The 22,390-nt window shown below is 41.5% G+C and overlaps 1 long non-coding RNA gene across 1 annotated transcript; it reads left to right on the forward strand.

Moving 5' to 3' along the window:
• Positions 1 to 1,268: 1,268 nt before the first annotated feature.
• On the forward strand, positions 1,269 to 7,206 carry LOC138912769 (uncharacterized). The gene is made up of 3 exons (XR_011418325.1): positions 1,269 to 1,490; positions 6,509 to 6,886; positions 6,962 to 7,206. It is a non-coding gene; the product is annotated as an uncharacterized lncRNA (long non-coding RNA).
• The last annotated feature ends 15,184 nt before the right edge of the window (positions 7,207 to 22,390 follow it).

Raw genomic sequence — 22,390 nt, forward strand, 5'->3', positions numbered from 1 at the left:
AACCACATCGCGAGGAGTGGAGTGGAGTGAAGTGGAACGGAGTGGATGGCTGTCTTCGGCGTGCCTTCGATGATTCTTTAGTGTTGCCGCTGATGAAATTATAATCAGGGGAATATATAATTCCTTTCACCTGGCTGGCTTGCCAGAAGGACGGCCAAACGGAAAAACAAAGGCAGCGGGAGAGGTGCCAGCCTGGCTATTGTCTAGCCGAATTTGGGTAATATTTATTGGAAATGGAAAATTCCATTATCAAAATATTCCAAGGAAATATTAATCGTGAATTATATAAGCATTTATTTGATATTTATTTGGTAACCGCTTCATAGCTTAGTTTTCTCATACTTTGTAACCAACAGTTGGCATCATTTCTCATCATTGCGACTGCCTGGCAACTCCTGTGGGTCCTTCAACTTTCGATGATATGATAATTTGCTTTTGTTTCGCCTCCTCCCACAAGACAAGCAAAACTTTTCGCCAGCGGCTTTGATGTCGGTTCAATCTTGCTCCATCTTGTTTGGCAATTTCCATGCTCAAAAATGCCATTCAAATGCAAACCCCAAATCGACCGCATAATGTGCCACAATTAAATTACAATAAATCATACTCAAAGGCAACTCTGGCAACTCTTGAGCGTAATTAATCATTTCTCGCCGTTGTGTGTGTGTGTGGGTTGTGTTGTGTGTTCGTCTTTCCAGTAATTCACTGTATTTGTGACCCGCCCTTTACCATTTCGGGGTTTTCTTTCTGTGTCTGTGTTTTTCTTTCTCTTTGGTGCCCCACAGTAGTTCGATGCTAATTAATACTTCATTTACCATTAACATTCGTTTGTGCTCTTTGAACCAGAACTTGGATTCTTTGCTACCCGAAATGTGGTTTGGTGATTTGATTTTTATTACAACTGCTGAGCTGCGTACTTTACTGTTGGGAAAGTTGAAGTTGAGAAACAGAGGAATGAATTTCAATGAATTCCACATTCATATAATGATTTTATAATTAACTTTTTTTACAAATACTTCTTTAGTCTAAAAAATTATCACATAATTAAATTAAATATTGATTAAATATATATAATTTGTTAAAATTAAAGCACCGTTGCTCAATTCAATAACGAATATTCCAGAGGCTATACAAGAACGCAAACATCATAAATTTTAAAGTAGCAACTAGAAAACAACGCAGTTTACTCGGTTTTGTTTATCTTTTGTCTGTTCGAAAATGTCTTATAAGTTGCCAACAAAGTAACCCCCGGAATTCAGTCACCGCCCGACTTCCCCTAACTCGATTCTGATTCCGGCATCATTGTTTCTTTAAGTTCCATTTGTTTGTGTTTGGCCGTTTGTTTACCTCCCTCGATTTTTACAATACCAAAAGAGAGCGAAATAAAACGACTATTCTGCTGGCAGCGCGATTCGGCTCAACAGCCGCCGCCTCATTAAAATTTTATATTTCAATCAAAGTTCGCTGCTTGAAGTGTTTTGCCAGACGGGCGGGTAAGTTGCCAATTGTAGTGGCTCCGCGGGCTCAAAGGGGTAGCAAATTGGGCAAACAAACGCCCGGCGCCTCCGGCCAGTTCCAACTTGTTTTCCCGGAGTTTGGCCATCGGAGAAGGCGGCCAAAGTTGCACAGCAGCAGCAGCGTAATCCGAGCTATCATAACTACACACAACTTGGGTAATTATGCAGCAGAAACTGTAACCGAGACAACGGCACACGTGTCCCGAGTTTTCCGAGACATCCGCTTTCCCAGCACCACCACCCACCATATCCACATCGCACTTCCCAACTGCCGTCGAGTTAGAAAATTTGTTACGCTCGCAGCGTAAGTAGTTTATAATTAAGAAATAACTGAATTAGCGTTGATAATGTCTATTATATAATGGCAAAGCACACAAGCTTCCCCATCCGCTTTTCCTGCTCTTTAACGAACGGCTCTTACTTTTTAGCCCTTTTAATTTTTGTTAATTATAATAAATACGCATTCCAGTCCCCGAAAGCGCTTGACTCTCTGGCTGGTCCAGAAGGCTCGTTGTCATTGTCATCTGGCTAATTTGGGTTTATTGGGTTGCATGTGAGCCAGACAAAAAGAGTTATTCATTAGAAAAGGGAATGTAAGTTAAAAACGTGATTAAAAGAATGAATTCCCCACTGTTCATATTCCTCACGCTTTTTTTTGCGGGAATAAACAGAAAACCCCAATTCAATTTAAGGAAAGCAACCTCTGTGAAAGTCGAATTGTTTGCTTAATGCACATACGCCATGTAAGCCAGTGGCAAAAGCAACTTGCTACAAATAAAAGACTTGAAAAATACCCTATTTCTTCTTTAAAGGCCTGAACTTTAACATCAGCAAACAGCTAGCCACTCTGGCATTCCCGACGGGCTTAAAAATTAATACTCGGTCACGTGCCGTTGATTAATGAAATATACGAAACAGAAACGGTAAAAATTCTGCGAAAGATGAAAAGTAAATAAATGAAAATCCAAATGCGATGAGCGGAAACCAGCGCAAACACTTCCACTCTTTACTCTTCCGGAGCAGTCGTAGCGAAATCAAGGCAACGGGACAAACACTTTAAGAAACGCTTATTACACGCATACGCCGTGTGGTGCGAATTGAAAAGAAACTTGCGCATACAAATTGACAAATATTTGGAAAGGATTGCAAGCGGGGGTTTGGGGAAAAAGTGGAAAGCGAAGAAAGCGGGGGAAAAAGGGGAAAATGGCGGCAAGGCGGCAGCGACAATGACATTAAATGAGCCAGTGTATGGAGTGCGCGTAGCAAAAGTCAAACAAGAGATAAAAGCAAGGATTAGTACGTTAAAACGCAGACGACGACGACAAGGACGAGGAAAGGGGAAGGGGAGGTTCGCCAACAGGATCTGGGGATGAGTCCTGCAACGTTAAGTAGACAGATGAACGTAAAACACGCTCTCGGCTGCGGTAGTGTCTACGGCACTGTAGACTCCGCCCCCTAAAAACCCCCACTCATCCTGGTGTGCGTGCGTCTTATCGTTAAGGCTCTAGTCCCCACATATACGTATGTGTGTGTGGGAGGCAGGATACCCGGAAAGCAAGGAGAGGAAAAAAAGGAAAACTCCTTGAAAAAGCATGTTGAAAGTAAATTGAAGCAGGAATTTCTGCAAGTGAACAAAGAGCGGGGTGGAGCAGTCGCAAAAAGTTGCCAAGGAGCAAAACTTTTGCGACTGCTCACAAGTTAAAGGAACTTCCCGCACAACTATTTGGGGCAGCTTTAAGCTGGCGAACGAGGAGTGGCCCATAACTTGGCCGTAAGTAGAGGAATATGGAACATGGAAACTCCAAGAGCCGCCCTCGTTACCTGCTCACTTATTCATTTGACTGGGTAAATTTGTCTTCAGCAATTTGATGGCTTAATGAATGTCCGCCCCAGCAAATGGCTCAATCCAGAATGGCAACCAAAAAGCCAACCACTTCCCCTGCCGTTTGCTTCGGCTTTGCCTTTGACTTCGCCCTTGCAAACCTGGCCATAATCCCCGCCCGGCTGACAGTGAGTGAATGAATGAGCGACCGACTGACTGACTGCCTGCTCATCCGCTCTGTTGCTGATAAATTAACTTCATAATCGGCACAGTTATAAGCGCTGATGTTCGGCATTACTCTTCCATATTTTTCGGGTAGCCCACCTGCCCCAGAAGTCCCCCGAAAAACAAAGCATTACTGGGGGTCAGCTGAATCGGGGGTGGCGAACTGTACGTAACGCTAATGGCAGACCAACAGGCAACAGGGATAACTTTTCACCTTTCGCGGGCGAAAACCCGGGGAACTTGGACTGGCGAAAAATTGCTCACAAAATATAATTGAATGTGTTTAATTTTGCTTTTAATTTTTTGCCATTGTGTTTTGACTTCCCTTCTTTTGGCCTCCCCCGTTAAATAACGAGGCGCGTAATGAGCTCTTGGCCCAAACGCAATGTGGAAATGGGTACTTGGGTTAAATGAGATAGCCGGCAGATCCTTTGACAACGCTCGAGAAGACCTAATGGAGGTTGGCCCGGATGTGGAAATGGGACTTTTGTGTGAGGGATTGAAAATGCATTAAATAATCGTAATTTATAAGGGGACATGTTTGCGATGGAACCCTTTTTATCTATCTTATTGAATTACTTTTTTATTATTATCGAACTGAAGAATAACAAAAGCCTGTTAGAGGAGGTAAAGTTGTGGTAATAAAGTTATAGGGCAATAAAAATATTCTCTAGTGCTTTAAATATAGTAAATAATCGTAAGAACATTTTCCTATCGTTACTCAAAGTAAAGGAATTTTCCGTTATATCACTCGCTCGGTGAAATTCGAGACTGTTCAAACGGCAAACCCCAAGAATCTAGTTATGGCAAATGCCAGCGATTAAAATCTTGAATGTCGGCCGGAAAATTGTCAAACGAAACGATGGTGATGGCGATGTTGTTGATGATGTTGGCGAGGAGACAAAGATAGCAAACAAATAAAAACGCATCTGATGCCGAGAAGAACTAAGGCAAACGAAGCCAAGGACAACTTGACAAACTGAAATCCGAAACACAAGAAAGAAGAAGGGGAAACCGCGGCAAAGCAGCCGAAAATCAAAGCCAGGACAACTGCCTGCCTTTTCCGATTTTGGAGAAAGGAAAGGGAAAAGGGTGCTCCGTGAAATCCGAGGCAATATCAAAAAGCAGCGAGCGTTTTAGGGGCTGACTCCTATGTAAAGGAAGTGCCCGGAAGTGGGATGGAGAGGGCCTGGTAACGTCGCAGCTCAGCCACAATACGGTGCAGATACCAAGAGGAATAATCGCACGAATAACTCTCGACAAGCGACACTCAAATGGAGGGGGGTTAGAGGTAGGACCCCCATCGAATAGAGGAAAAAACCCAGCGAATCCTTTTGGCATCCCGAAAAACTCTACGGTTTCAATTATCAAAAGCCGGGCGACGTCGGTGACAAAGCGAAAAGGTCGCCTTTGTTTGTTGTTGCCTGCTATAGACCGAAATAAAGGCGATTAGCATTTCTAAGCCCTAGATTACCTGAAGTAGTTTATACAGCCCCGTCTTCGATAACAAGATTGCCCGGCTTTGTTTGCTTGTTTGTGACGATTTCGCCGGCGTTCTCAGGCGACTGCAACCCTATAGGAGATTTCATTTCATCTAACGCCTGACTGCACTTCCCTCGCAGGCATCCGTAATTCATGCCTCAGTTGCCTTTTATTTGGAACCGCATATTCCCAAGCTCGATTGATCCGAAAGCAACGCGCTGCCGGCCAGGGAATGAGCAGTTGTCCTTTGGTTAGGACCTCTTCTTACATAACTCACCGCAGCTCAGTGCCCCTCAATGCATGTATTTGGAATTGCCGAGGGTAAATCCCATCACTTATGCGATGATTTATTCAAAGAAAGTCCATAATTGCATTTCGTTTAATAAACTCTTCCGGTTCTGTTGGTTAATGGGAAAAGAGGTTTTTGGTTCGTTTTTATTGGGAAATCCGCAGCTTGTGTTGTTTTTGTATGATCATTCAAGTGATATCGAAGTTTTCTGCAGAATAAAAAAAACATAAGTACAAAAATTTGATCTTAAAGAAGTTTTCAGGTTTTGTGGGACTTTGGTTTATTTAAGATATACAATTTTAAACTTATTCAAAGCTTTAACGATAAGATATAGGTAGTTATCGGAAAGGCAGATAAAGGCATCTCCTTATTAATGTTGGCGATAGGAAGTTAATTAAAAATCGCCTTTGAAGTTTCTCTTTATCATTGCCAAATCAAGTACACCGTCCGACATGAGTGATAGTCCCACCTCGAATTAGGCCCTGCTCCCAAAGAAGGCTTAAGAACTTGCCAAACTGCGGGCATAATTCTGTCGGTAATTTCACACGTCCACTCTATCTGTGAGTCTTCCTTGGCCCGAAAGCCAACTGGTGGCTACGTCCTAATTTACACGAGACTCCTCTGGATCCAGACATCCGACAAGGAGGCTTTATTCGCAGGAAAAAATTAACGCAGACACAAATTATATCTGGCGCTGATTAATCACTTAACAAGCCTTGTACTCCGCGCATATTACCCACACACACAGTCGCAATCGCACTCGATTCGGCCCACGTTCGTCTTGACCTCAGCCACAAAATCGAGTGTGCGAGGAGGGGGGAGTTAAATAAAATGCCACGTCAATTTCATGCAAAGGTGCGCGTAAATTTAACTGGACGCGTAAATCCTGCGCGCAAATGTTTCAAGTTCGCGCCGACAACGCGATCGCCAATTCAGCTTACACAGAAAATAATTGTTAGGTGGTACACATTTTGAGTTTTTCATAAAAAGAATGGAAAGCCAAGTATGCAATTTAAAACTAAATGAATATTACAAAATATTAATACAAGTTTGTTATAAAAAACAATTTTTTTGTCGTGCAAAAGAGTTGAATAACTCTGAGATATTGATTTAATTTAGATTATTTATTTATGAAACTTTCTTATGATTTGTAAAAGAGTGTTTGTTTCTCTTCAGGATGGCATTACCTGATACTATGACGCTAATATTTCCCTAAGTGTAGTTCGGTTCAGCTGATCTCGGCTCTCCAACCGATCCAGTCCGGACCATTGCTGTCCAATTGTATTTATTTAGGGCCCGCTCAACTGCCTTTTGCCAGGCATTCTGGCCTGTCAGCTCGGCTGGCCGCGCTAAAATTTAAATTCATACACGATCGTTGGCCCCAAAAAGACTAATGAGCACAATTATGCATTATTGCAGCTCGTTGCATCGAAAATGAACTTTAACAAGCCTCGGCGAACACTTGATGCGCTCTGAGCCGGCCAAGGAGTTAAAGTTAGGGCTAAGATAGGTGGCGAGGGTACGAGGGACGTTATGTCTGGGAGCTCAAGTTGGGTAAGTCGCACAAAACTAGTTTTTCGCTGTATGTTGTTTTCTTCTTATTTTTTTTGGTTTTTGGTTTTTGGCAAGCCTGTGCCTGGGATTGGCTTAGGTTGTTAGCACGGCTCGAACAGAGGGTCTTTCTGCATTCTCCAGAGCTCAGAAGACTGCCGAAGTCGGAGGAAGTCCGCGATAAGGTCAGCAGACAAGGAGACAATTGCACATGACACTTGCCGGGCCACTAATCCGATTTGGAGCCAAGAATAATTTGTGCTTGAGTAAATACATTAAATGGTAAATGAATTGTTTTACGACTCGAGAGAAAGGAAAATCGTTGATTGTCGTAGATTAGAAATAAATAAACCAATTCTTAATTTTTTAAATTTGTTTGTTAATGGAGTTAAGTGAAAGAATATATCTGTGGATGTTTCAAATTAAAATTCAATATAAATTGGCCGTTAAATTGGAACAATAAATATTAAATGCTTTCTGCCTATTCGATTACGTCAATTACTAATTAGACATTTTCTAATCAAAAAGCTGAACAATTGTGTGGTATTTGGGGATAATTAAATGGCCAAAGCCCAAATCGAATTTGTTATTCAAGCTTTGCAGTTGTCTGTCAAAAACTGAATGCCTAATTGGAAAAATCTGCATTTTGATTAAAGTTTATGATGACTCGGATTATACGCACTATTGCGGTTGAGTCATGACTTTTTCAGATTGGCATCCAATGCCCCTTTCCCCTCTTTCAGAGTTCAACTCCGGGCACTTGCCAAAACTGTAGCAGTCAAAACAGATCGCCGGGATTGGCAAAAGGCAACAGGCAACATGGCCACATGGCCTGCGTCTGCGTCTGGGTTGACAAATAAGGCTGAAAGAGTCGGCCAGGAAATTCGCTTTTTCCTGGTCGCCTCTTGCGTGCGCATAAAATTCAAATCAATGACAAGACGTCGAGAACGACGACAAGGAGGACAACAGCAACTTTGCCGGCAACATTTGCGTTTCATTGCCAAAACGCCAATTTGGCAAGCGACGAGGAGAAGGAAGCTGGCGAAGCCGAAGAATGCTGTTGCGGTGCTGTCCTGGCTTTTTATGGCTTATAGATATTGTCTCAAGATGTCTGCGGCGGATAATCTTGTTATCGCGTCTCGTTGCATTTAATTGAGGCAAGCCAACTCCAAAAGCCAAACTCCAAACCCAAAGTTTTTCAAGTTTCCCAAATAAAAGGAAAAAAATTAATTGGTATATCAAAGCATTTGAATTTTAATGTGTTTTGCGTGGTCAGCGGTTCGAGTTCGCTGGGCTCTCATCTCTCTTTTTTATTATTATTTTACCCTAGTACTCCCCGCCCCAAAGGAAGGCGTGGCTCTCATTTCCATTCAATTGCACTTGAACGTTCGTTTCTTTTCCGCCTTTTCCATTTAATTTGTTTTCCTTTTCATCCCAATTCCTTGGGAAAAGGGGCAGGTTGGCTGGCTGAGAGGGCAGCACGCAGCTGCCGATGACATTTGGCATATCCATTCGAATTTCGAACCGAATTCTAAGCATATCAAAATGTTATTCAATACTTTTTCCCTGCATTCCTTAAATGCTTTGTAGTAGGCTCCCTCCTCGGCCGTATTCTAATTTACCTTCGAAAAGGACCGGTGCACAAGGAAAAAATTGTCGCATAAAATTACAAAAGACAAAAGGTCGATTGTCCGTCCGAATCGTTTTAATAGAAATCTACGCCCGTATTTTCGTTTGACAGAATTTCCAGCCATTTGAGCCTGTTCCTTGGGTCTTTCGTTCTTTGGTTCTTGGCTGTGGAACAAGCTTTTTGCATTTCGCTCTATTTTTGGGCACAGTTCCTTTTGTCTAGCTTATTGTATTGAGTCTCTCTGTGATTTCATTTGCCCGGTCCCCATCCAGATTCGCAGTTCCATATGCAGATTGAATTACACCGCAGGCCGCCATCGTCTCTTTAATTGTCTGCTCGGAATGGACCAGTTAGGATAATTTGCCGTTGTTCTGGATTAATGCTCTCAGGGGCGGAACACCTCAGCGGTTGAGGGGATCCACGCCCCTGGCTAGAAATATCATTCTTTATCGAGAGGCGGGGTCTCTATTGGGGTTGTTTAGGCCTGGTATATAGAAAGCCAAGCTCGAAAGAGACAAATGTATATTATAAACTTAACTACGACCATCCCTTTTTAGCTTAGGGGAGAGTGGGGGAATTTCGTCAGCATTTTTTCAAAGCTATTTTTTGTCCATCTTGAGACACGTTATCATATTTCTATTTTTATTGTTGAATGCGGTTAGCACCAAGCTTTAAAATGTGACATTCCCCTATTTTTTTAATTAGCTTGGTGATTTATAAAAAAATAAAATGTAAAACCAATATACTGGGGCAATCTCACCACACAGGGGGGTAAAATCACCACACAACTGGGGAAATTTCGTCACCTGAAAAATGTAGGGAGTTTAACGCCTGAAAATATGCTACACTGATCAAGCGTACCATTTTTGTTGACGTCCTATATTTGTTGCTGCTGCTGGTAGTCTGTTCGTTAGCCAGCTCGTCAAATATAAAAATATGTATTTAAAATAGGTGCGAATTTACCCTTAGCGTAGGGTGGCGAAATTTCCCCAGACCGTACTTTTTTAGAAATAATTATTTTTCTTGCGAAATTAGGCGCGAAGTTAAAAATCACTGACGCAGAAATGCACATTATAGCACTGTGTATTATATAAAAAATCGTGTATCTTATTCCTTTTGAATTGTGGCATACAGAAAAAATTTCGTCGAGAACTAAATGTAGCTTTTGAACTGTTAAAACACATTTAATATTATAGCTTAATTATCTTGGCCTTCTGTGCAAAACAAATGCATTGGTTGTGTCTGGCCGTCTTGAAGGACTAAAACAAAAAAATTATATATTTTTACGACTTATGGATTCCGAGATATTGCAGGTGACGAAATTGCCCCTGTGACGAAATTCCCCCACTCTCCCCTACTCATAGCTTAAAATTTCAAATTGTCTGAGAAGGGACTGAAAAAACTACTCAGCCCACTCGAACGAAAAAGAACTGAATTATCCATCTGCCAGGGGCCTTCAACGGCTAAACGATCTTTTATTACTAAAAATTTCTGCTGCCATGTCGTCGCTCCAATCTCGCTTCAAGAGCCCCACCAAAAAGCCACCAAAACTTAATAATATTAAAAGAATCTGCAAATGACGCGCAAATGTTTCAACACTCTCGGCATCAGCTCCTCCGTCCTGCTGTAAAACGCCGCAGTGCCAAAGTAAGAAAAATGTAATAATAATAAAAAAGAAAATTATTGCACTTCACATTCACAGTCATCGGACAGTGCCATCTTTGGCCCGGGGCCATCTCGTCCTCTCCTGCACTTCGCGTTGCGCAACAGGCACTGACGACCAGAAGACCAAGAAGTCCAGGCCCACCGATCGTGGACGAGAATCGGGCATGGGGATCGAGAACCGAGAAATGAGGATCGAGGATCGACAGCCGGCTGGTCCGCCACTCGTTCTAACAAGAAGGTGATATAAGTGGTTCGATTGCCGCAGCCATTGCACACTGCTTTCGGCCAAGGAACCCTCTCTAACCAGCATTGCCATAAATATAAAAATATTTTTCAAATAGAATTTTAAGATGCAAGGGGTATGTAGAAATACATCAAAAATTTTTCTAATATTTTAAATTATAAATTTAAATTTAACTTAAAATTACAGCAAAAAAAAGAAGGGTTGAGTATGGTATCCTGATAAACAAAGGAATTTTAGTCGACTTTATAAAACTCTGTTGTAGATGATTTTCTTTGTAAATTATAATTATTATTAATATTATTTTACTTTGAATATAATCTAAAAGTTAGTCTTTTTGGTTACATACATATTATTTCTATTATGCGGTTATTCCACTACATTGTTCGGCTCATTCATTAGAGCAATTTTTTCTCAGCCTATACGATTTTACATAGGTGCGAGCAAGACAGATGTATGTCAGCTGCAATGAGCAATAAATGAGTAAAATTGTAAAAACCGATGGGCAATTTTAGTATTTTTTTTTGGGATTTTAAAATACTTCCAAACGGTATTACCTGGACCGATGAGCAATGAGCAAAATTGAATCTAAAAAGTACAATTTTGCTGCTACTGTGAAATGGGATCAATAATAAAAATTGATTTGATTTTTTTTGGTTGAATTGCCAAACCTTTTGCGTCTAATAAGGTGCTATAAACAAATATGAACAATACAAAAATTATTTTAGTGGCCTAATTACTCCGTTGCCAACTAAAAATAACCAGTCAAAGTTATTTGAATTATAAAGTTTAAATTTAACGTCTAAATTTTAAGTGACCATGCCATCTTATCCAAACAAATCCCAAAAATAGCATATATATTTGTCCCTTTCTAAGCCTCCAATGAATGCTCTAATGAATGAGCCAAACAATGTAGTGGAATAACCGCATTAATACTAGTATTTCACTTCTGAAAATATTAAAATTCTATTAATGGAGAAACATACTTTTGTGATTTTATACAAAATGTAACCACCTTTCCGATAATATTAAAAAGTACTGAGTTTAAATGGGTTTCTTAACTTACCTTTTGGTTCCTAAGCCCACTGTGCCGATGTCTTGGATCTTGGCGCAGAGTCGGCGGCGGCGGCGCGTTAGCGCTAATAAGCAATTGCCAAATTACATTCGCGTGAGTAATCTCGCGCCCCAATGCTTTCGTCCGGGCTAAGACGGTTTGGTTGGGTTAAGACGGCTGCAGCTTGGTGGGCGGAGCCTGGTGGGCACCGCGAGCGCAGATACTTAAGTGATGCCCCGTCCGCCGGAGTCCGCTGTCCTCAGTCCGCTGCACGTCCACGGCCATCCGCAGGGGCATGCCAGTCACTCACTCACTCGCCGACCCGCTCACTCACTCAGTTAGTCAGCCAGGCAGTCAGTTGGCCCGGTCACTCATTCATGCCGGCTTTTGTACACAGGAAAAAATCGAAATAAAATCGTTACATGCCTAATTTAATGCAAACAATATCCCTCGATTGGGTCTTGTGCTATTTAGTAATACTAAAATCTAAACAAAATATTATTATAGAAAATATCGCCAAAGAAAAGCATTTTATTATATATTTTATTACAACCTTTAATCATGCATGTTACTTAAAAATGTTCTTAAATTCTAGATGATTTGCTCTAAAAGCATTAATCATTGTTAAATTTATTTTTGTAAGTGCTTATTAAAGGTAATACCCATTTTTCTGCGTGTGGAGGAAGAAACTGCGGGCTTCTCGACTTCACAGACTTCTCCAATCGAAGACTAAGCCTGTAATTTAATTTTTTGCCCGTTCGGCTGCTTCTGCTGCTCTTGTTGCTGCATTTTGTGGCCCAAAGTAGTCAGTTAGTTAGCGCTGCGATCGCCATTTCTTCGCTCCCTCTGCGAGTCGCTCACTCGGATTGGGAATTTCTTCCCTTTAACACATTTTGGCATGCAATTTGTTGAAATTAACTTCAATTGCAATTTCTGTTCTGTTCTCGCCGTCCGCTTGCCCTGCTAGCCAACCCAAAGTTGTGTCATTCCCATTGGGTTATCGTTGCCGCATCTTTTTGGGCCAACTGACATGTGCATATAGGCATGGATATGGCCATTAGAGCGGCAATCTGGCTGTCAGAGCCGTTTCGCTGTGAAATAATGCCCCCCAGGCAGGTTAACTGTTAATGGCAAATAAAAAGAGCCTTGCGATTAATTTAACGGGCTCTCAAAGGAGGGAGAAAAGCTGTGGGCTATCGAACAACTACATAGTATGAAGTAGTAAAGGGATTCCTGCTCCTTACTGGATTCCTTTAGCCTTTAGTAAAGACTCTTTACCACACTTCGAAGAGAGGTAGTTCTATTTCAATCCTGCCATTAATATGCCAGTTTTGTATTCGAATTATTCGTATATCCTCCGGCTTTGAATCAGTTGTACACTACAAAAAAAGGATACAACACTAACATTATTAATTAAAATTTTAAAGCAATCAATTGGCATGATACCCTAAAATGTATGTAGGGGAGAGTGGGGGAATTTCGTCAGCATTTTTTCAAAGCTATTTTTTGTCCATCTTGAGACACGTTATCATATTTCTATTTTTATTGTTGAATGCGGTTAGCACCAAGCTTTAAAATGTGACATTCTCCTATTTTTTTAATTAGCTTGGTGATTTATAAAAAAATAAAATGTAAACCAATATACTGGGGCAATCTCACCACACAGGGGGGTAAAATCACCACACAACTGGGGAAATTTCGTCACCTGAAAAATGTAGGGAGTTTAACGCCTGAAAATATGCTACACTGATCAAGCGTACCATTTTTTTTGACGTCCCATATTTGTTGCTGCTGCTGGTAGTCTGTTCGTTAGCCAGCTCGTCAAATATAAAAATATGTATTTAAAATAGGTGCGAATTTACCCTTAGCGTAGGGTGGCGAAATTTCCCCAGACCGTACTTTTTTAGAAATAATTATTTTTCTTGCGAAATTAGGCGCGAAGTTAAAAATCACTGTCGCAGAAATGCACATTATAGCACTGTGTATTATATAAAAAATCGTGTATCTTATTCCTTTTGAATTGTGGCATACAGAAAAAATTTCGTCGAGAACTAAATGTAGCTTTTGAACTGTTAAAACACATTTAATATTATAGCTTAATTATCTTGGCCTTCTGTGCAAAACAAATGCATTGGTTGTGTCTGGCCGTCTTGAAGGACTAAAACAAAAAAATTATATATTTTTACGACTTATGGATTCCGAGATATTGCAGGTGACGAAATTGCCCCTGTGACGAAATTCCCCCACTCTCCCCTACTTAGAATGCTAAAAAGCTTCACACTTATTTTATTTTTAAAGCGATCTTGTAGCATTATTCTCTTAAATATTTTGTATTTTTCTTTTCTGTGCAATACCAGTCGAATTGCCTTCGACTGGCAATGGCCTAATATGAAGCAACACCATTAACAGCATGCAAATTAAAAGTACTCAACAACATATCAACTGGCGAGCTACCATGCTGCCATCTCCATCTCCAGCTCCAGTTCCAGATCCAGCTGCTCCACGAGCTGAAGCTCTGACTGGGAGTTGCAGTTGAAGTTGGACTGCATCCTGCTGGTTTCGCTGTCGGCTAGGGCACCAAATGCTGTCGAAACAAAGGCTAAATGCCTGCTAAGCCTAGAAGAGAAGTGCGAGGCGGCAAAAAGCCGAAGAGGCCGGCAAGAAGCTATCAAAGCTGGCGATGGTAATTGCAGGTTTCGCTGCAAACATTTTGCACCAAAACGACGTCGATGCTTTTCAAGGAGCTGCCCCATCCTCATCTCGTTTTTAGCTCCGAACTTCGACTACAATGTCGGCGATGGCTGCCTTCGACGCGCATGAGCAACGGCCATGGAGATCCGACTGGCAATGGCCATCAGTCAACCGACTTTCAGACTGACTGACTGCTCGACTTAATGACGGGTGAGCAAGTAGAAAAAACACTCAAAGGCGAGTACTTCCTCGCAAACGATTGGCGTTGGCGCTTTCAATCTTTCAAACTGGGAATTGAAGTATATTTAACATTGAATTCAGTGAAGGCACAACTCATTTAATTTACTCATTTAACAGTATATTAATTTGTTATCACTTAGTAAAATTTTAAAATATTTAAAGAACTCAACAACTTTAGGTTAATTATGAATTTTTATTTAATTAAATAAAATTATTGTCAGGGGTTTATGGGAATTTTATCGACTTAAAATATTGTTTGGGAAAGTTTTAAGGAGCGGAATAAAATCATTTTTAGATTGAAGACATCAATATTTTTTTTTTAAATCCCTCAAATTGATAGTTTTTACAGCAGAAATCCAGCAAGATCGGTTTCTTTCAGATTTATTGACTTTCGGTCTAGGCGAACGACTCAGCCTGAGCCTGAATCCCGCATTTAGGACCCAGTGTGGTCGACTCCCTCCGGCTACCTGCCGCCTGTTTGTCTTTGCCATTAGAGCCACCGCACAATTTCCCAAATGACAAACATGCCAAAACGGCTGCAGCCCTAGACAATGGCCAAAAGGAGCAGCAGGACGGCCAACAAAGACTGTGGATGAGGGCGGAACAGCGGCAGCACATTAATCACAATGCTCCAAAACGGCTTGACAGGCAGCTACGTGGAATTGTCCCTGGTCCCCGACTGAGTGTGTGGTATCCTTGGCATAATTCTTATTCAATCGCTAAGGACAATGGCCAGGGCTCGTCGTAGTTTCAATTTGCGGTGGGCTTGAGATTTGTGCCAGCACAATTGCCAAGACAGGAAGCCAACGACTCCGGTCATCAATTTAAAAAGTGAAAAATATCCTACTGTCTTGGCAGTGGCCGGAAAATGGAAAATTAAATTAACCTTTGCTGGCTGCTGCTGCTGTCTTTTCCTTTTCCCTTCCCTTTTCCTTTGCCAGTTTTCTGTGTTTTGTTTGCTGGCCAAAACAAATGCAAGTCCACAGAGCGATAGCATCTACTGCCGAAATATGTTAATTTTCAATTTAGTAGTTGGACGCTCTGAAAAAATTGTGTTTTTATAAGTAAAAACCCGCCCCTCTCCCTATGAGTTTTTCATTCTGTAATTTTTCGTTTATTTTCGGGCCTGGTCTCGGTCTTATTGGAGGTACTCGAGCGGAACGGGAAGCAAAGTTTTCCAAGGGAGCAGCGCGTCGAACGAATTATCACGTCCACTAATCTGCTGCATATAATTTTCGGAGGCGTAGCTAGACCTGCCGCCCCGCCCCTTTTGACGAGAAGAGGAAGTGTTGCCATGTTAGTTCACCGCTCGCCGACTTCATAAACAATTTGTTGGGCCTGCTTTCGGGTTCGGGCCGAGGCCTAAGAAATAATTAAGACATTATAAATTATTTGGGCCGGGGGTGTTGATTGTCCGGCTTTGTCCGCGGCATTCTCGTTCTTAATGAGCATAACAAAATATTTCATTTGATATGTATCTGCGCTCTTTTCATCATACTCGTTGATAGTTTGAGTTATGGGATGCGGCCTGTTAACCTTCCGCTCTGGATATTATGGTGGGAACTGCTTTTGATAACACAACTCAGATTTAAAGTATGCATTTCGGCGGGTCACTCAAAGAGGTTTTAAAAATTGTATAACCTCATTAAATATAATGATACTCTAAAGGTACAGAATAAATAATAATAAAAGCTTAAATATTTTATTGTAAAAACTCCAAAATAATTCTTTAGATTTCACATAAAATATTTTCCTCCACTCAAAATAAATGTTAAAATTAAATTTAATTTTAATGAATGCATCTGGCAGGTGAATGGACTCCTCAAAAAGCCACTTGCAGAAAAACCAGACCGAACACACATTCATTTCGCAGGGCTTTCAATTAAGCTGAACAGTTTTTAAATCAAAACTGTTAAATGTCGAAAACTTCAGCGATTTGAAGGGCACTCACAGCCAGTTAACTGAATGGATCAGTCAGTTAAGCGAAGCGCCTGCCGGAGATGCGAATCGAATCTCGGCCGGGATCTGCATCTCAGGCCGAGCTGGAATCGAATCGAAATCGGAATCAGAATCAGCGCAGCAAAAACGATTTTTAAATCAATTTCTCAATCAATGTCAGGGCGAATACAAAACACTCGCCGGAGGAAGAGGAGAGCCGCTTTGCTGGACTGCTGGATTTCGATTGGCGTCGCGCGATTCCTGGAAATCCGAGCCAAAGCTGGAAATCGTGTGCTCGCATACTGGTACCGAAAAGTAAAAGGTTCAAATTGTGTCCAAAATGTCAAAAGCGGGCTCAATATGATCGCCGCTGCCTCTCTGCAACAGAAGCCCAGGAAATTTGATCGCATGCAGATAGCGCTGGGCCCTGAGACTCGAGTTTGCCAAGGTTCTGGGCTTAAACCTGGGCTCTTCTTGGGTTCTGAGGCTCTGGGTTTGGGCATGCAACTGTTTTGTCGTTTTTGGCGTGCGATAACCCAAGTCAATGACTGCCACTGCGGTCTGAGATCCGATCCCCGATCCCCCAACCCCACCTGCGCCACCCCACCATCTCCTCCTTATCCGGCATGAAAAGTGAACTTGACTGCAGTCGGCACCACTCGAGTGCACTGCCAGCTTACGGGAGCCATGGGCCAAGGCAGTTTCGGCCAGGCCAAAACTGCAGTTCCAGCCACAGTCTCATCCTCATCAGCATCATCATCGCTGCATACAATCGCCGATAATCTCACGCTTGGCATCGCCAATATCGGCTCAGACAGCGCATCCGCACTGGGGAAAATGTGTATAACTTTCTGGTGATTTTGAATATAATAATAATTTTGAAAATAATAACATTTGAATGTTTCTCCTGGTTTTTGGGTCTTTTAAACCTATTTTATTTGACATTTTAAACGATACAGCAAAGAAATATAATCTTAAATAGGAAAAGCCACCAGAATTACCTAAAATAAATAATAAAATTAAATATTAGAATGTTGTTAATGATCTTTGTTTGCTTTCTATAATCACATCCAGAACTCACGTTAAGAATTTAAATAATATAATCCCTTTTCTCTCTGTGCAGCCAGGTCCGACCTGCACTGGGAGTTCGGTTTAGTTCGCTTTAGTTTAGTTTGGCCCCTGGTCGGGCAGTTGTTGTGACTTGGCATTCAATTGAATTTCGTTAAATTACATGAATGTATAACCATTTTAATTTTCTTTTTGGCTGCTGCTCGGAATCGCCGGGGATCTGGTTTTGGGTGCCTGCCTCTGCCTTCCTGAGCTGGAACTCCTTCGCTGCGGCGGATGGGATGGGATCTCGGCGCGCTTGTAGTCGATGCCTTTTGAATGATGACCCTACAAATCACGTTTCGCAATGGCCCTGGTTCCTGCTCCGATCATCAAGATGCTGGGCCGCCGATAGTCCCACCAGGAGGCCTTCCCATAATGACGATGATGATGGGGAAGTGCCAGCAGCGACGGCTCCCAGGAAAATGGGTTTTTCGAAGGTGTTGCCACCGGGCTTCTTCCACTGCAGGCTTTTCTTTACTGCAGTACAGTGCGAACTCGGTTCGGTAGTCGGCATTGCACTATTAGTTAATGGCTTTCCATTTGATTGACGTAGCCAATATTCCTTGTGTCATGTGGGTTTCTATTTTATACTTTTTTGTTCTTTTGCGGCAGTGTTTGTGTAACAAATCCCATTCCGTGACTGTCAAAGGCCCAACCACTTTTGTTTATTTAGGTTCCCAGACCTTCGCAGGGCCATTTGCAATGGCTGAAAGGCATAACGATTCTGCGACTACGACTCCCACCCAGATTTTCGCACTGCACAAATCATGTTCATTACCCAACCACCGCTGCTCTGTCAGTTAATTTCAATTTCGAACATGATACGCCCCAAAAAGGATAACTCGTGTGACAAAAAACAATTAAGTCCCGGGGTGACACGAAACGTGAACGTGAATGTCCCGTTACATGGAAAACAGGGAGTGGGTCGTGGTTCGCCGTTCGGATTTGGAATCGTAGTCGACAATCCAAAGCCCAAGTAATGCTCGTCCACAGATCCCATGCCAAATACTACCTGCACATGCACGGTGAAAGCGTGAAAACGAAATGAAAAATCACGGAGTGAAAAGAGGTTGGTGGGCGGGGTGGGGAGGTTCAGGCGCCGAGGCATGCACAATTGGGCGTTGTAATTGAATTAGTCACACCCACAGATTGCACACATGAATGACTTGCCGAAGACAAAAAGACACAGGAGTCCTGGGGGAGGGACGGGACGGGGACGTGGATGGATCGCTGGGCGGCGGCTAGGGCACGAAAAAACTGCGATTTATTTATTAAACTAGGTTACCAGGCAACGGCTCACGAGGGCGATGAATGGATTTTCCCAAGGCTGGACTGGTAAACGATTTATGAAATGCATTTAAGCAGCGATTACACAAAAGGATCTGGCACTCATCTGCTCGGAATGCCACAGTAGGGTTCTTTTCACTTGAATTTACGTTTGCCCGTTATTCAGCATTCATTTATAGCAGGATATTCCTGAATAGTTTACACATTTATTTGTACAACAAATTTAATATTAAATAAATATTATTGTAAGTAACTAAAAGCTTTCAATGTTTTTAAAATATAATTGTAAATAATACAAAGCTCTTAAACAAGGCTTCGCACCTTGATAAATACTATGTATTATTTAAAAAACAAATAATATTACGAAAAGGTCGATTAAAAAATTCAACATAATTTCTTTCAAGCGAAGGAAACTTTTAAATAATAGAATCAAATAAGTGAGGTTGGTCTACAGAAATGACTTTTGGCTGATTTCAGCTGCTAAAGAGCAGATAAGGTTTGGCATCAGAATAAATGTTTAATTTATAGCTATTTGCATTATAAAACAAAAGATTGATAGCTTAAAATGTGGTAAAATTTAGAATCGTCCGTTTCCATTTATAAAATGTTTAATATCAGCACAGGTAAGTTAGCTCAAGCCCCGAACTAAATCCTTTCTAACTCACAGCTTTTACCAAGCAAAAAGTCCTCCGATTAGGCCGCCTGGGAACTTTCGCCCGGTGTGCCTGTGGGGGTGCGGCTGTGTTAGTGTGGTTGAGTGGGTAATGTGTCTCAAGGACCGCCGAGCCACCGGCGCTCAAGTATTTGCCGACATGTGCAAACACTGCGAGGCCAATTTGCATTATAATCGGGAGCAGTGACGACTTGACCTTGTCACACACTCACCCGGTTGTGGCACAGTCACACAGATACTCACTCACTCACTCATACACTAACATTCTGTTGCAGCCCGTTTTTCTACTACACTTTCTCGAGCACTTTTTTCAGCGCCGCCCAAAAGTATGCTTTGAGATTGTGCAGCTCGTAATTAAACATGTAACCAAAGCAAAAGCAAGGGAAAACCCCCGAACCGACACTACATTAAGGTTATTTATCGCCGAGTGTCGAGTGCCCTCCAGCTGCTGCTACTTTGCTATTTAAAATGATAAAATGCATGTTGACCTCAACGGAGCAGCCGAGAGTGAGGAGCACTCAGCATCCTGGCACGGGCCCAGTAATGAAATCCAAAAATGTGTTGCCACAAAAATGTTATTTCCTAAATAAACCCAAGCGGGTGGGAGGATGGCTCAGGTTCAGGTGCTCGTGCTCCACTTCCACGTGCAGCTCAACATCGCATCTCAGTTCGCCGGATAACGACAGTCTGCTCTTCTCTGCTCTCTCATCTCGGGCTGAAGTTACTCATGCGGTTTTTACTGGTAATTAAATTAAATTTATTTAAGTTGAGTTAGCTTACGCTCGCTGGATGTCCTGGATGTCCTGGATGTCCCGAATGTCCTGGGTGGGTTACCTTCTGCTTGGCTTCGGTTACGGTGGTTTTCTGGCAACAATGTTGCGGTGGGGCAACCACAGCACTCGTCCGCTCAGGTGTCCATCCACTTGAGGGCGCTCCATGTTCTTCCGCTGCATTTAAAGTGACAATTTTGTTGCTTAAAGTGTGTAATCGGAGCTGATAAAAGCTTTTGCCATTTAGCCGAACTGAGAGCCCAGGGCTACATAGGGATGTAGAAATTCTATACTGCGTCGGAGGAACTCAAGAGGCTGTTGGTTCCAAAGTTATTAGAGTAAAATCAAAGCTTAGCCCCAACTATGCTTAAAAAAGAAGCCATCATTTTAGGGCACTTAAAACTATCACCCATATTTATTTACTTGCTATTCCTGTAGTCGCTATTTGCCCACTCCAGAGCAGCTTACAAAATGGAACCATTCGAAAAACTGCTAAGGTCAAGAGTCAGTCGGAAAATCGGGAGGACGCTGGAAAAGCAAAAGGGATGGAAAACCAATTGAAAATCTGGCTCTTTCGGTTGTTATATTCACATTATTTTTTCTATTGCACAATTCGCGCTGTTTGCCATTTCTGGGCCCAGTTGTTTGGCTGCCAACTTTATTTATAGGTCATTCATTGTGGAGCTGTATGGCTTGTAGGGGGAACCTGCAGCGCCGCAACAACAATGGCTTAGGCCCCAGCATGCAAGTGTTGTGCACAATATATTATTTTATTTTTCACAATTTTCCAATTGCAGCGGCCGCGTTGCCTATTTTGTATTTGTTCCATTGCTGGAAATACTTTTTAAGTATTTACAAATGTTTTTGTTGCAGCACTATGGGCACGAATTAACCCGTAAAAAATACAGGAAATGCTAAAAAAAAAAATAAACTAAACTATGCTACACACTTTAAATTTTTTTAAATTAGTCGTAGAAATGTATTATAATAAGAAATCATATTATCTAAGAATTTTATTTAAAAAGTTAAATTTTTAATATTTTTTTGATAATTTGGGTAATTTAAATAATTAAAATATCTCAGTTTGTTTTAAGAAAAATATGTTACATCGATATAAATAAAATAGAATAATTATAAAATTTTTTAAGGTTGAGTATTATTATTTATCGATAACCCTGGAGATAAAGATGGTCCAGTTCGGAATACTCGACCCAAGTGAGTCTCGTTTGCCCAACTTCAGGCCCAAGAGTGTTGGCACTGCCAAAAGCATTTCAATTTCAATTTTTATGCTGAAGCCTTGCCACCGTGTTGCCACTGTTGTGCTGCAGTTGCTGCTGCTGTGATGTTGCTGCTGCTGGCAGGCAGCGACTGAAATCGTGCCGTTAATCGCTTTAAAAATGCGACAGGTTGTTGCCAGGTCGGTGGCGTCTCCGCTGAGCTGTAGCTCGTGTTTTTTTTTAGCTGGATTTGCAGCCTGTGAGCGAAGGATTTCATAACCTACTGCATTTGTCTCACCGATTATGCAATTCGAACAGCAGCAGTTGGGCTGGTACCCTGCTACTTGGCGCACACAATTCAGGAAGTCATTTGCCAAACGTATTAAAGCTCTGTACAAATAAATGTTTATTTAAATTAGACGCCCGACAAATAAACACAAAAGACCTGGAAAAGCGGACAGAAAATGTCGAGATACGAAAGCACAGGAATAAACGGTAGCGTTTTGTGTTTGATTTTCACTTTCTATTTGCGGTCGGTTTACCATTCGCTTTTGATTTGTTGTCGCCCATTGTTATTGCTTTTGTTATTTTATGCAAATTCGGATCCTCTGGTCACTGCTTGCTATTTGTTTAATAAAAAATTGGAATCGTGCAACAGAGTCAAAATATCGCAGAGTAATAAATGTTGAATTTAGGTAAAATGGGTCGTCTGTTGATAGTAATCAAGAACTTATATAGATACTTTTTAAATTGCAAATTCTGTAACATTTTTTATATATTTAAAGATATCTACTTTAAATTATTATAATAAAAAATATTACTTTACTATTGTTGTTCTTTCAGTTAACGCATGTAAGCATAGGGGTAGAATGCCCAAACAAAGACCAACACTGAAAAGTAAAAATTATTCTTGGTATAGTATAGTATAGTAGGAGTACTCAAAAGAATATTTAAAGTTGACTAACATACCAACCAACAAAAAAGTTATTTT

Source organism: Drosophila takahashii, chromosome 2R (assembly GCF_030179915.1).
Source record: "Drosophila takahashii strain IR98-3 E-12201 chromosome 2R, DtakHiC1v2, whole genome shotgun sequence".
Classification (NCBI taxonomy): domain Eukaryota; kingdom Metazoa; phylum Arthropoda; class Insecta; order Diptera; family Drosophilidae; genus Drosophila; species Drosophila takahashii.